The sequence below is a fragment of the Budorcas taxicolor genome, chromosome 2 (genome assembly GCF_023091745.1).
Source record: "Budorcas taxicolor isolate Tak-1 chromosome 2, Takin1.1, whole genome shotgun sequence".
Classification (NCBI taxonomy): domain Eukaryota; kingdom Metazoa; phylum Chordata; class Mammalia; order Artiodactyla; family Bovidae; genus Budorcas; species Budorcas taxicolor.
This window is the reverse complement of record NC_068911.1, coordinates 173,657,935-173,671,570: the sequence shown is the minus strand read 5'-3', so window position 1 is coordinate 173,671,570 and position 13,636 is coordinate 173,657,935.

Sequence of the window (13,636 nt, the reverse complement as noted above, 5' to 3'; positions counted from 1 at the left end):
TCTTCCAGCTTAAAAAAAAAAAGAAGCTATTAAAAGAAAGTAAAAGTTTCAAAATCAAATCCTAAGCAAACCCCCTTGAAAACAATACACAGATGCACAGACACATATGCACGCACACACACACACACACCCTCAAGGTGACTCCGAGAACAGGATATGAAACCTCTCAGGCTGGCGCTAAGAAGTGATTCACAGGCCTTTCGAGATGCTTCCATTTCAAGGCATGATCCACCCACTGGATCTGGTGGCTCCAAAAACAGAATAAACCTTAAAGAAGCTGCCATTTCTTATCTCAACATTGAGTTAGCCCAGCCTGCATCCTCAGGTCTCAAGGCTCCCTCCGGAAGACTAGGTTGAGTCCTGTGAATTCCCTTTCTGTTCTATTTCAGGTCTCAAGCTGCAGGCTTGTTTAAAGTCTTTTGCATCCACCTTTGGTTGGCTGACTCCGAGTTTAAAGCAACACGGCCTAATGGGTTTACAGCACAACCTGGGAGTTTAGTAGTTCAGCAAGGTCTCTCTGTGGCTCTGTCCTACTGCATTCTAGGCTGATCATTCCAATAGCTGTCCCCAGCTAAACCATCCTACCTGGCTTTGTATCAATATCTATAATATTGATAGTATTGTGCTATCAATATTATACTTGTCCAGAAAGCATCAATTATAGGGCACCAATCAAAACGCCATGTTCTTCTGTAAAACAGAAATATAAAAGTCATTTATTCATTCAATGAAATTCTTACGGAGCCCTTACAATATGTCAAGCCCTGAGGTGGATTGGAGCTAAGAACCAGCCCCAGCCTTCAAGGAGCTTTGTGAATAGGAAAATCTGATGAGATAAATGTAGTAGAAACACAGGGAACTATTTCCTATAGGAAATGGCCTGCATAAAAACTGATACCAAAGTTGGAGCAAAATTGAAAGAAATGCAAATGCTTATGATATGGTTAAGTACCTGCTCACCTTGATTTTTCCTGTGTTTTAAATTTAGTAAAGTTCTACCCTTCATGATGCTTCAGCTGCTCCCTAAAATCCTGCAGAAAAGGTCATGATCTGGGCCAGACCTACTTTTCCTCCCGGTAAGTTTCCTCACCCCAATCATCTGTTCACACACCATTGCTTCGTGGTGTCTTCCCTCCTTCTCTTATCTCTGGGGTCTGATTCAAAAGCCCACTTTGCCCAGGAACCTACCTGGCCACGGTGTCACAACTCCTAAACACAGATCTCCGGCTCTTTGCTTGGCTTTTAACCTGTCCTGCTTTGGCCTCTCTTGTATTTCTGTCCTGAACCTTCACCTAACTTGTGAATCAGGGGAAAGAGGACAAGAACTAATATTTATTAAATGCTTTCTTGGTGCCCGGCTAGCCCCTTCTTGCACATTCTGTGCCTGGCTTCCCTGGTGGCTTAGTTGGTAAAGAATCTGCCCACAATGCTGGAGACATGGGTTCGATCCCTGGGTTGGGAAGAGCTCCTGGAGGAGGAAATGGCAACCCACTCCAGTCTTCTTGCCTGGAGAATCCCATGGACAGAGGAGCCTGGCGGGTTACAATCCATGGGATTGCAAAGAGTCGGACACGACAGAGAGACTAACACTTTCACTTTCACAGAGAAAATGTTAAATATTTGTGGACTGAATACTTAACTTAAACCTAATAATAACTCTTTGAGGCAAATGCTATGTGTATTCCCATTTTAGAAATGAGGAAATTGAGGCACAGATGGGTTAAAGCCTGTCTTTGAGGTCTTTCTGCCTCCAAAGCTAAACTTCAGGCTCATTTTCCTACTCCGCATTGGTTTTCTTTTTCATACATATTTTTCCCCTAAAATATCTTACACATATAGTGAGTGCTTAACAATAGCTACTGACTAATAGGACACATGGCATGCTTCCTGCTTTATTCCACCCCAGACACTACTATTTGTTCTCTTTTGTGAGTCCATCTGCTTTATTTCTACACTTAGTTTAAAAACCATTCTGCTGTTATCTATGGCTGTCTGCCCCTCCCACTAGACTGTGGCAGAATTAATGTAATATGCCTGCTGGTGCCCTGGCTGGCACATGCTTTGTGCTCCGTGAAGATTTACTGACCTGGGGTGGCAACAGGGTGAGTTGAATTATATTCTTTAATAGGATATGTCCAGGGACTTCCCCGGTGGTCCAGTGGCTAAGACTCCATGTACACAATGCAGGGGGCCTGGGTTAAGGAACTCGATCCTTCAAGCCACAACTAAGGATCCTGCAGGTTGCGACAGAGGCTGAAGAACGCCACGACAGACGCCCAGCATGGCCAAATAAACAGATGCTTTTAAAAATAATTAAAAATAAAAAAGACACGTCCAAATTCTAACCCCTTGTGCCTTTTGAATGTTACTTATTCGGAAATGGAGTGTTTACAGATGTAATTAAGGTAAGGATGTCAAAATAATCTCCTCTTTGCATTCAGAGCGAAAGGGAAAGGCGCTCTGTCATGTCCGACTCTTTGCGACCCCATGGTCTATAGAGTCCATGGAATTCTCCAGGCCAGAACACTGCAGTGGGTATTGCATTGCAGGAGACGCAGGTTTGATCCCTGGGTAGAGAAGATCCCCTGGAGGAGGGCGTGGCAACCCACTCCAGTATTCTTACCTGGAGAATTCCATGGACAGAGCAACCTGGCGGGCTGCAGTCCGTGGGAGTCACAAAGAGTCAGACACAACTGAGTGACTAACACTTTGACTTCACTCAACCATTAATAAGAGAAACTGGGTTTGAAGTTTATAATTTCACCTTGCCATGTCGGAAGCATTCTGCACCTGGCACGGTTTGGCTCTGAACCTACGTGATAATGACATGTGATAATGAGAAGAGCACAGGTGGAGCCGAGCAGAACCCAGTTCAAATCCTGGCTCTGGCGTTTACCAGCTGGGTAGGCTTGTGCTATCTATTTTGCCCATTTGAGCCTCAGTTGCACCATCTATAAAGTGGGCTTGGTGCTGGTCCTGACTTCGTGATGTCGATGTGATGACTCAGTTGTGTCTGACTCTTTGTGACTCGATGGACCAGGCTCCTCTGTGCATGGAATTTACCAGGCAAGGATGTTGGAGTGGGCTGCCATTTCCTTCTCCAGGGGATCTTCCCGACCCAAGGATCGAACCCAGGTCTCCTGCATTGCAGACGAATTCTTAACCACCTGAGCCACCAGGGAAGCTCAAATGATATAAGGGGATGCATGGGATTACCAGCTGTTCTGTGAAGGGTTCCAAAGTGCGGTTCTGGCACCCAGTAGGTCATCAGCAAGAGGAAGTGTCTGCTGCGTTGAAGATGATGGTTCAGGAGGGGACAATCCAGAACAGCAAGAGAGTGAGAAGAGGACTGCAACAGCTGGTGGCTGGTTTTCCCAGAGGAGGGCTGAGGGACAGCGGGGGCCTCTCGGGCAGCTGCTTCCTGGGGTTGTGATGTCACCAGCCCATCCAGGAGGCCCTGGTACCCACGCCTGTCACTGCCTCCCAGCTGGCCAGCTCCACTTCCTGCGCCCCGAGCCTGCCCTTGGCTTCTTTCTCATGACCCGGGGGAGGCAGCTGGACGGCAGTTCAAGAAACAACTCCCATCTGCAAGCTGGGAGAGTGCGGGCTCCTCCTCCTCCCCAGGGCTCCTGCATCTTGGGAGGGACCCTGCAGAGTGAGTCTTGTCCAGCGGTTTTCAAACTGGGTTCCTCCAAGCCCTGGGATTCTGCAGAAGGGCCTCAGGGACTACTGAGGGTGGGGCAGCGGAGCGTGGTGGAAAGAAGGGGTACACGAAGCAGGCCAGCTTCTCAGGCTGCCCCGCCACTCCTCCAAACAGCCCCACTTTTGTCTGGTTTACATATTGGGACTTTATGTAAAATTTAAGTTTGGTAAAAAAGATTCTTGAGAAAAGAAAGTTGAAAAGCCTTTGATCTTCTGTGGTATGTGAGTTATAGCTCAGTTTTTGAAAAATCCTCTGATCTCTTCTACTGCTTTCATTTTCTAGAAGGGAGGTTGAGGCCAAGGGAGGAAGAGCAGCCCACACACGGTCACCCAACGGGTCAGTGATGGAACTGGGAACCAGGCCTCCTGCCACAAGCCTGGTGCTACCAGGCGTGGGGTGGAGGGCAGACAGCTCTGGTTGCCACATCTGACAGTCACCAGCTCGTCCCGTCACTCTCTGGGACACAGCTCAGATGCAAAGTGGGGCCACTTAGTGACTAAGACAGGCAAGGCTGAGGCTAAATGAGCAATCATCTTGCCTCCCTGAGCCTCCATTACCTTCCTCCATACAAAGGAGAGACATGGTGCTTAAAGAGGGGTGGAGGGGAGCTCAGATTTATTAGCTGTTCTTTGAACAGTTTTTTTTTTTTTTTTGATGGCATGGTCTGTGGAATCTTAGTTCCCTGACCAGAGATTGAACCTGGGTCATGGGGTTCCCTGGTGGGTCAGATGGTAAAGCGTGTGCCTGCAATGCAGGAGGCCTGGGTTCGATCCTTGGGTAGGGAAGATCCCCTGGAGAAGGAAATAGCAACCCACTCTAGTACTCTTGCGTGGAAAATTCCATTGACTGAGTAAAGAGTTGGACACAACTGGGCGACTTTACTTTCACTTTCTTTTCTTTCATGGCAGTAAAAGCACCGAGTCCTAACCACTGGACAGCCAGGAAAGCCCCTGAACAAATGTTTTTTAAGTGCCCAGCAGGCAATGGCACCCCACTCCAGTACTCTTGCCTGGAAAATCCCATGGACAGAGGAGCCTGGTGGGCTGCAGTCCATGAGGTCACTAAGAGTCGGACACGACTGAGCGACTTCACTTTCACTTTTCACTTTCATGCATTGGAGAAGGAAGTGGCAACCCACTCCAGTATTTTTGCCTGGAGAATCCCAGGGACAGAGGAGCCTGGTGGGCTGCCGTCTATGGGGTCGCACAGAGTTGGACATGACTGAAGCGACTTAGCAGCAGCAGCAGCAACAGCGTGTGCCAGGCATTGTACTTGGCTTTGCGAATCTAGGCAGCACCAGGATGTCAGGCTCCCACTATCATGGAAACTTACATTTTTTTTTATGAGAGAGGCTGAACATAAACAAATAAATAAATAAATGTCAATAGAAACAGGTCAGAGAATGTTAAGTTCTATGATGAACACAGAAGGGGTGACAGGGTAGAGACAGGGTGAATCTCTGATTAGACTGGACAGTTGGAGAGAGTCCTCTAAAGAGTTGCTATTTGAACTGAGACCTTGACGGGGAGAGGACCTAGTGAATTCATGCTAAGGGAGGGTGCTGTGTCAGTGTCAAAGAGAACAGGTGAGGGATGAAACTGACTACCACGAGTATCCATCTGTATCACAATTGCATCATTATTACAAATATGCAAATATGATGCAAACATGTCACGTGTTTGATGACGGTGGTAACTGTTGACACTTTTTGCACACTCACAAAGTGCTGTGTCCTCTTCTAAGCATTTAGATATGTTGCTTCATTCTCACAGCAATTCTGTCGGGGCCGGGGGGCCGGGGGGGCAGTTTTGTTTCCACCATTTTACCCATAATGAAACTGAGGCTCATGGAGGTAATTTGACTTGCTTGAAGTCACACAGCCAGAAAGTGGTAGAGCTGGAACTTGTATCCAGTCAATCCAGGGTCTGGTTTCAACCATTGCTCAACTTTGCCTAACCCACTGTCTGCCCCGGGGTAGGTGCTCAAATGAAACGGATGTCTGTCTGTGTTTAAGGAGAGGGAACGCCGACCAGACCTGTGGCACGGCTGCCCCTTGAGTGACCCGTGAGGTCCTATGCTTACCTTTCCCTGCTTTGCTCCCACCAACCTTCCAAAACAAATCCCTAAGTTTCCCCACAGCGGGAGGAGGGGCAAAAAGTGCTGGCAGGGGACTCGATAGGGTCTGCAATCATCTGTGTGGATTGTGAAACCTAGACAAGTTCTGAGACCGTGACTCACAAATTTTACGTCAAGAAGGAAATTACAAAGAAGTAATAACTAGGAGCATCATTTCACAGAGCATCCTTCCCAGGCTGTGTCACCCTGGGCCCCTGATCCTATATTTTAGTCACAGCAGGCATCTGGAATGCAGATGGGAGTCTCGCAGCCCCTCCCCCAGGCTCAAGACATCCTCCTCCCAGGTCTTGTCTCTTGGGAGAGTTGGGTTTGGCTCTTCCCAAGCTGCCCTCAATCCTTCTGTAGTTTTCTAAGAGGATAGTTCCTGCTGGGAAGCCTGGGTTCAAATCTCAGCTCTCATTTACCAGCTGAGTGCCTTTGGCACAATACCCTTACTGAAGGACTAAGATCCCAGATGCCCATCTCCTAGGGCTCCAAAGGTGCAGTGTTCTTATCCGTTGTATTGATGGCTGTATCCCTATGGATTACAACGGTGTCCTGCATATAGGAGAGCCTTAATAAATATCTGCTGAATGAACAAATGAAACTAAGCTTCCTGGACACATAGTAGGTGCTGAGTACCTGCTCACTGTTATTATGACTACTGATTCCTCAAAGAGAACTTTCTGGCCAGCTGACCTCAAGATTCATGCTATTCAGCTGTATCTCTCTCAGGATCAGTGAGGATGCTGATTCAGGGTATTTTGGATGGTCCTGGATGGATTTACTAGTGTGAGTCAGGGTCCCAGAGCCTGGATCCTGGGGCTGGTAGAAGGGGCTTGGAGAGATAAGACCTTGATCTTGAAACATTCAAGAGGAGGATTGGCACCAAGGCCTCATTTAGGGCCGCCATCTATGGGGCTCAGCTAGGCAGGCAGCTCTGCAGAGACTCTTCTCCCAGCTGGGGTCTGACTCCACACCTCTGAAGACTTCCCCAAGAAGGGGCTATCCTTTGGGATACAGGGACCTTCTTTCTGCCGTGGAGTGTGGGCCAGGCAGGGAGAACATCTTGATAAAGACAGGGAAAGGGACTTCCCTCATGGTCCAGAGGCTAACTGCTCCCAATCCAAGGGGCCAAGGCTCAATTCCTGGTCAGGGAACTAGATTCCACAAGCTACAAATAAGCATTCGCATGCTGCAACTAAGATCTTGTGTGCCCACAATGAAGATCAAAGATCCCGAGTGATGCAACCAAGACCTGGTGCAGCCTAATAAATAAATAAATAAAATACATACATAAATATATATATATAAGGAAAATGGCTCCTTACATCTGTCAAGGTTCCAGCAGGAAGCAGATGGCCCACTGGAAGAGGCTCCTGGAGAGAGTTTAATAAAGGGAGTTAAGGAGATCCAACCAGTCCATCCTAAAGGAAATCAGTCTTGAATATTAATTGGAAGGACCGATGCTGAAGTTGAAACTACAATACTTTGGCCACCTGATGCAAAGAACTGACTCATTGGAAAAGACCCTGATGCTGGGAAAGATTGAAGGCAGGAGGAGAAGGGGGAGACAGAGGATGAGATGGTTGGATGGCATCACCAACTCAATGGACATGACTTTAAGTAAACTCTGGGAGCTGGTGATGGACAGGGAGGCCTGGTGTGCTGTAGTCCATGGGGTGGAAAAGAGTCGGACATGACTGAGCAACTGAACTGAACTGACTGAATCTCTGAAGGCGTGGGCATGGTTAGGGAATAGAGGGGTGCTCAGGGACCCCCAGCAGCCCTGAAAGTGTAAAGGGAATGAGTGGGGAAACTGTAGCTGCCGGAAAGGAGTTGTGGCCTTAGGGAGATGAACTCAACGTTCAGAGGATTGCAACAGGGAAAAGGGAGGCAGGACAAAAATACCTGACCCTCTCTCTTCCTTTAGACACCGATCTCCTGCTTCAGTTGGCCAATTCCAAGCGGAAGCCAGAGAGCAGAGGAGCCCAGATTCTTCTCCAGGTGGGAAAGGGAAAGCCAACCTGGGTGGGGGAGGGGGGCAAATGGAGAAGACACAGCATGTTTTGTTTGTAGCACGTGTATAAGTCAAGGGCTTTACACCCGCCATTATATTATTGTATGTATTACATGTATCCTGACAGTTACTCTGGGAGATGAGGAAACCAAGACTCAGGAGGTGAAGTGACTTGTCCAGGTCTTCTGACTGCAAAGCCAGTTTCTTCCTTCCTTCCTTTCTTTCTTTTCTTCTTTCTTTCTTGAAAAGATGCTTTAATGAAGTCTTTAGGCTTCCCTGGTGCTTCAGACGGTAAAGAATCTGCCTGCCATGCAGGAGACCGGAGTTCGATCCCTGGGTTGGGAAGACCCCCTGGGGAAGGGAATGGCTACCCACTCCAGTATTCTTGCCTGGGAAACGGCATCCCACGGACAGAGGAGTCTAGTGGGCTAGTCCATGGGAGGGTCAAAAGAGTTGGACGTGACTGAGTGACTAACACTTTCACTTTTGTTTTTTTTTAGTTTTATGGGAGATAGGAGGTTATTTCAATCTCTTAAAAGACAAAGGGAAGCAAAGCACAGCCTCAGCCTGGACTAGCGTCACCAGAGCTTGGAAGCCAGGCATGTTTGAATGCAATAGCCCAGGGTAGGCTGAAGAAGGAAGACCCAGCAGAGAAGCTCCAGGAAGTCATTGCTTTCAAGGGCACAAGGTCAACATTATGCATAGACTACCAGTTTATTATAAAATGATCTAACTCAGGAACAGATGGAAGACATGGGTAGGGCAAGGTATGTGGGAAGGGGCGTGGAGCTTCTCTGCCCTGTCCGAGGGCCACTCCCCACAAATCTCCAAGTGTTCACTAACAGGAAGCTCCCTGTGTCCTTTCCTTGTAGCATGATTCTGACAGAGTTCTCACTGACTCTCTAGCCGTGTTCTTTCCAGGGAAATTTCCCTTGACCAGGTAATTCGTAGGCTCCCATGGGAGGGAATCCAGGGGACAGAGCGGATAGAAATATGTTTTACGCCGCAGAGCTTCTTTGGTACTCACCAAACCATTCCAGGGCATCTCATTCATTCTGTGATTCAGCAGCTGAGACCTGCAAGGCCAGGGGAGCAGGCAGGGACTCGGACTGGGGGGGCGTCACCCATAGAGTGATTAGGTAATTAGCTCTGGCAGGTCCACCACCTAGAGAAATACACACAGATACAAGATGATCACTGCAGTTTTTTTCTGTAGCAGTGGAAAATTGAAAACCTCTAGATGTCCATCATTCTGTGTGTTGATTGTATCGGGTTAATTTACAGAGGTGACTGTGTGGCAACACAGTGAAGCCAATGCCGCTGAAAGAAGTTTTGCGACTTACTAAGTTCCAAAGAGGAAGGGACAAATTACGCCACACAAAGGCACAAGAGGAAGCACCGGAGTCAGCAGAAGGCAGAAGAAGCAAGGGAGGTCATGGCCCAGAGCCTTTGCTGTGGTTTGCCTTGGAAGGAACGGGTCGAGGGAGGGTGGGCAAGTTCGAACAAGCTTAGGGTTGCTAGTTTGCCTGTCAGCAGGCTATACGGGTGGTTTCCTGGGTATCCAGTACCTGGCTCTGGGGTGAGTTAGGGCAGGGAAAATATTGACTTGGTGTGTGAGACTTAGATAGAGGAGGTGGTTGGGGATATGGGTTTTAAATAGGGGTTGGTTTTATATGACAGGTATGTTCTTAGGCAAGTTGTTTACTGTGTTTACTACCTCTACAAAATTGCTAGCCCTGGGAAAAGCAATCTCTCCAGGACTGGCAAGGCCCTAGGATGTGAAAGCATCACAAAATACAGAAAATTTAAAACATGACTCATACGTTTAGGGAATGGCTGAAATACCCAGTATGGTCATATTTTGGGTTATTATACGGCAGTTAAAAACAGTGAGGGTAGGTCTCTGTGCTCTAACATGGATGGCCTCCAAGACATTGTTAAGTAAGGAAGACAAGTTATGGGACAATTCGTACTCATATGATTCCGTTTATAACTGCCTGCAATGCAGGAGACCCAGGTTTGATCCCTGGGTTGGGAAGATCCCCCGGTGAAGGGAATGGCCACCCACTCCGGTATTCTTGCTCAGAGAATTCCATGGACAGAGGAGCCTGGTGGGCCACAGTCCATGGGTCGAAATGACTCAGACACAACTGAGGGACTAACACTTTCACTTCATAAACGAAAAAAAACTCAAATGAAACTGAAACTTCTGTACACCTATGTGTACGCTCGTAATGCACCCAAAAATGTATGAATGAACAGACAGCAAACTGGCATCCACGGGGAGGTCTTTCACTGCATCTATATGTTTGAAAATTTTATAGTAAATACATGTTCATGTGTTACCTGTGCGAAAGTGGGAGTGTTAGTCGCTCAGTCATGTCCTTGCGACCCCATGGACTCTAGCCCACCAGGCTCCTCTGTCCATGGAATTCTCCAAGCAAGAACACCAGAATTGGTAGCCATTCCCTCTCCAGGGGATCTTCCCCACCCAGAGACAGAACACAGGTTTCCTGCACTGGAGGCAGATTCTTTACTGTCTAAGCCACCAGGGATGCACATTATCTGTATAATTAAATAGAAAAATATTCATTTAAAAAACAGCGCGAAGATGGGGGAAATTGGATAAAGAGTGTCAAAAGGTACAAACTTCAATAAATTCTTGGGATGTTATGTGCAATTTGGTGGCTGAAATTTACTGTACTGTATATTTGAAAGTAGTTAGGAGAGTAAGCAGTTCTTAAAAGTTCCCATCACACACAAAAAAAGAAAATTGTAACTACATGAGGTGATGCATGTTGACTAAACTTACTGTAGGGGTATTTCCCTGGTGTCCAGGAGTTAAGACTCCAAGCTTCCAATGCAAGGGGCTCGGGTTGGATCCCTCGTTGGGGAACTAAGATCCCATATACCTCTCAGCGTGGCCAAAGGGAAAAAAGAACTTACTGTGGTAATCATTCCACAGTATATACATATACGAATCATTATGTTGTACACCTGAAACTAATAAAATGTTATATGCCTACTATATCTCAATAAAACTGGAAATAAAAATAAAAACCAACCTTTCTTCCCCTAGATAATGTCAAACCTATGCGATAAACACAGTGATGGGGAAGCATGGGGCTGGTTGGTGTGGAAGCAGAGAGGTGGGTTTCCGAACATTGACTAGGCAATCAGGGAGGGCTTCCTGAAGGAGGTGAATCCTGAGTTGGGGCTTGAAGGAGGGATGAAAGTTAGCCAGATGAAGAAGTAGAGAAACAGGATTCCAGACAAAGGGAACAGTATGTTTGGAGGAGTGGAGGCACATCTATATTTAAGAGCATTAAGATTTGAGAGGGAGAAGGTTGATGGATGAGGTTGGAGAGGTGGTTGAGGGCAGATAGTAAGCAGCCTCCTAAGCCCGGCTGAGAGGTTTCCATTTAATCCAGAGGGTAACAGAGAGCCTTGGAAGGACTTTCAGCTTTGCCTTGGTGGGCCAGGATGGTGAGGCCAGGAGGAATCAGGGCAGTGAATGGGTGGGCTGGGTTAAACTGAGGATCAGGGGCACCCCTCTCCCCATCACCACACTTCAGCCACACAGCTTACTTCCTGAGCATCAGTGCAATGAACTTCAAACTTTAAGGTGCGTCGGAATCACCTGGAGGGGGTACTCCCTGGCAGTTCACTGGTTAAGACTCGGCACTTCTACTGCAAAGGGCACAGGTTCAATCCTCGGTTTGGGAAACTGAGATCTCATGTGCTGCCAGGGTGGCCAAAAAAATAATAAAATTAAATAAAAATACATAGCTCAGAGGTTAAAGCATCTGCCTCCAATGCGGGAGACCCAGGTTTGATCCCTGGGTTGGGAAGATCCCCTGGAGAAGGAAATGGCAACCCACTCCAGTGTTCTTGCCTGGGGAATCCCATGGACTGAGGAGCCTGGTGGGCTGCAGTCCACGGGGTCACAAAGAGTCGGACACAACTGAGTGACTTTACTTACTTACTTACTTACTCTTAAAAAAAAAATCACCTGGAGGACTTTGCTAAAAACTCAGCCTGCTCGTATAGGTTCTTCCCTTATAGGTTTTTTGGTAGGTCTGGGGTGGGTCCTGAGAACCTACACTTCTAACTGGTTCCCCAATGATGCTGCTGGTTGGGGACCCACGTAGAGAACCCCCGCTTTAACATGCCTTTCCATGTCCCCCCTGAAGGCCTTTGCACTTGCTGTTCTCTCTTGTTGGCATGCTCTTTCCCAAATCTGTCACCTCCTCAGAGAAGCTTTCCTTGATTACTCTGTATGAAGTAGCTACTCAAGACACTAACTTCTCAGCCTGTTTTATTTTCTTTAGAGCACTGGTCACCATTAGAAATTATCCTGTTACTATATTTGTTGACTCATCCATTTGTTGTCTGTCTGCCTCCATTAAAATGTAAGCTCCAGGAAGGCAGGGCTCTATTCTTGGGGACCGAGGACAGAGCTTGGCGTGCAGCAGAGGCTCGGGGATTTTTTAAAAATAATTTTATTTATTTATTTTTGGCTGTGCTGGTTCTTCATGGCTGCACCGGCTTTCTCCAGTTTCAGCAGGAGGGGGCTACTCTCTAGTTGCAGTGGACTGACTTCTCACCGCAGTGGCTTCTCCTGTTGCGGAGCGCGGGCTCTGCGACACACAGGCTTCGGTAGCTGAGGCTGCCAGGCTCAACAGCACGGGCTCAGTAGTGGTGACAGAGAGGCTCAGTTGCCTCGCTGCATGAGAGATCTTCCTGGACCAGCGATCAAACCCGTGTCTCCTGCATTGGCAGGTGGATTCTCAACCCCTGAGCCACCAGAGAAGCCTGCTCGGGAATACTTTATCAAATGAAAAGCAGCTAAGGTGGCTTCCTGCAACCTGGCGGAGTCTGCCGGGGCTGGGGTTTTCTGGTGGAGGCCCTGAAGATGGGCACCAGAAGAAAGAGCTGTTAGGATACTGAACTGAACTGTTGACACAGGTTAGAAAAATTCATCCTCTTTGGGGGGTTGGTGGGGGGGCGCGGAGAGGGACAGGGTGGGGTGAGAAAGAGTTTAAAATAGGTGACCTTTTCAAGCAGATGTGGGAGGAAGGAAGGGCCCTGACATCACAGCTGAGAGGCCCAGAGCTCCGTTGTGGCCCAGGGGCCAGGGCCACCAGAGCGGGGCCCCGGGGCCTGAGTCACTCCCACCTGTAAGTCAGGGGACCAGGCCAAACCCCGGGGTGGGGGCGTTGTCCTGGGAGGAGCCAGCGGCAGGCGGGCAAGCGGGCAGAGGAGGCAGCTGCTGCTTAACCTGCATCTCCTTCCTTCCCTCAGCCTCCCCTCCTGCAGGCCGCCTGCCCACTGCATCACAGAGGCCTGGGCGAGGCACAGCTCCTCAGTTTTCTCATCTGGGAAATGGGGTGAAGGGAGAGGGCTCAAGTCCAGGTGTCTCTGCTGGTCACAGATGATCTCACCCCAGCTATTCACCTCCACTCACTGCAAGCGCACCGCCCGGGAGAGCTGGAACCAGTCCTGCCTTAGGCCTCCACCAAGCTCTTTATTCCTCACCCCCCAACTCCCACCCCAGGACCTCCTCTCCTACGGCCGGCCGTGCTGTCCATCCCCCAGGCGCTGGGGGCAGACATGCAAGAGTGTGGGCTTCAGGGCCTGAAGATCCAGCTCTCTCCCTGACACCTGGTGAACCTTCACCTTCCTTACCTCCCTTTTCCTTCCTATAGCGTGGGGATATCTAACATCTGGGCTTCCCAGGTGGCGCTAGCGGTGAAGAACCCACCTGCCAATGCAGGAGACACAGAGACTCTGGCGGG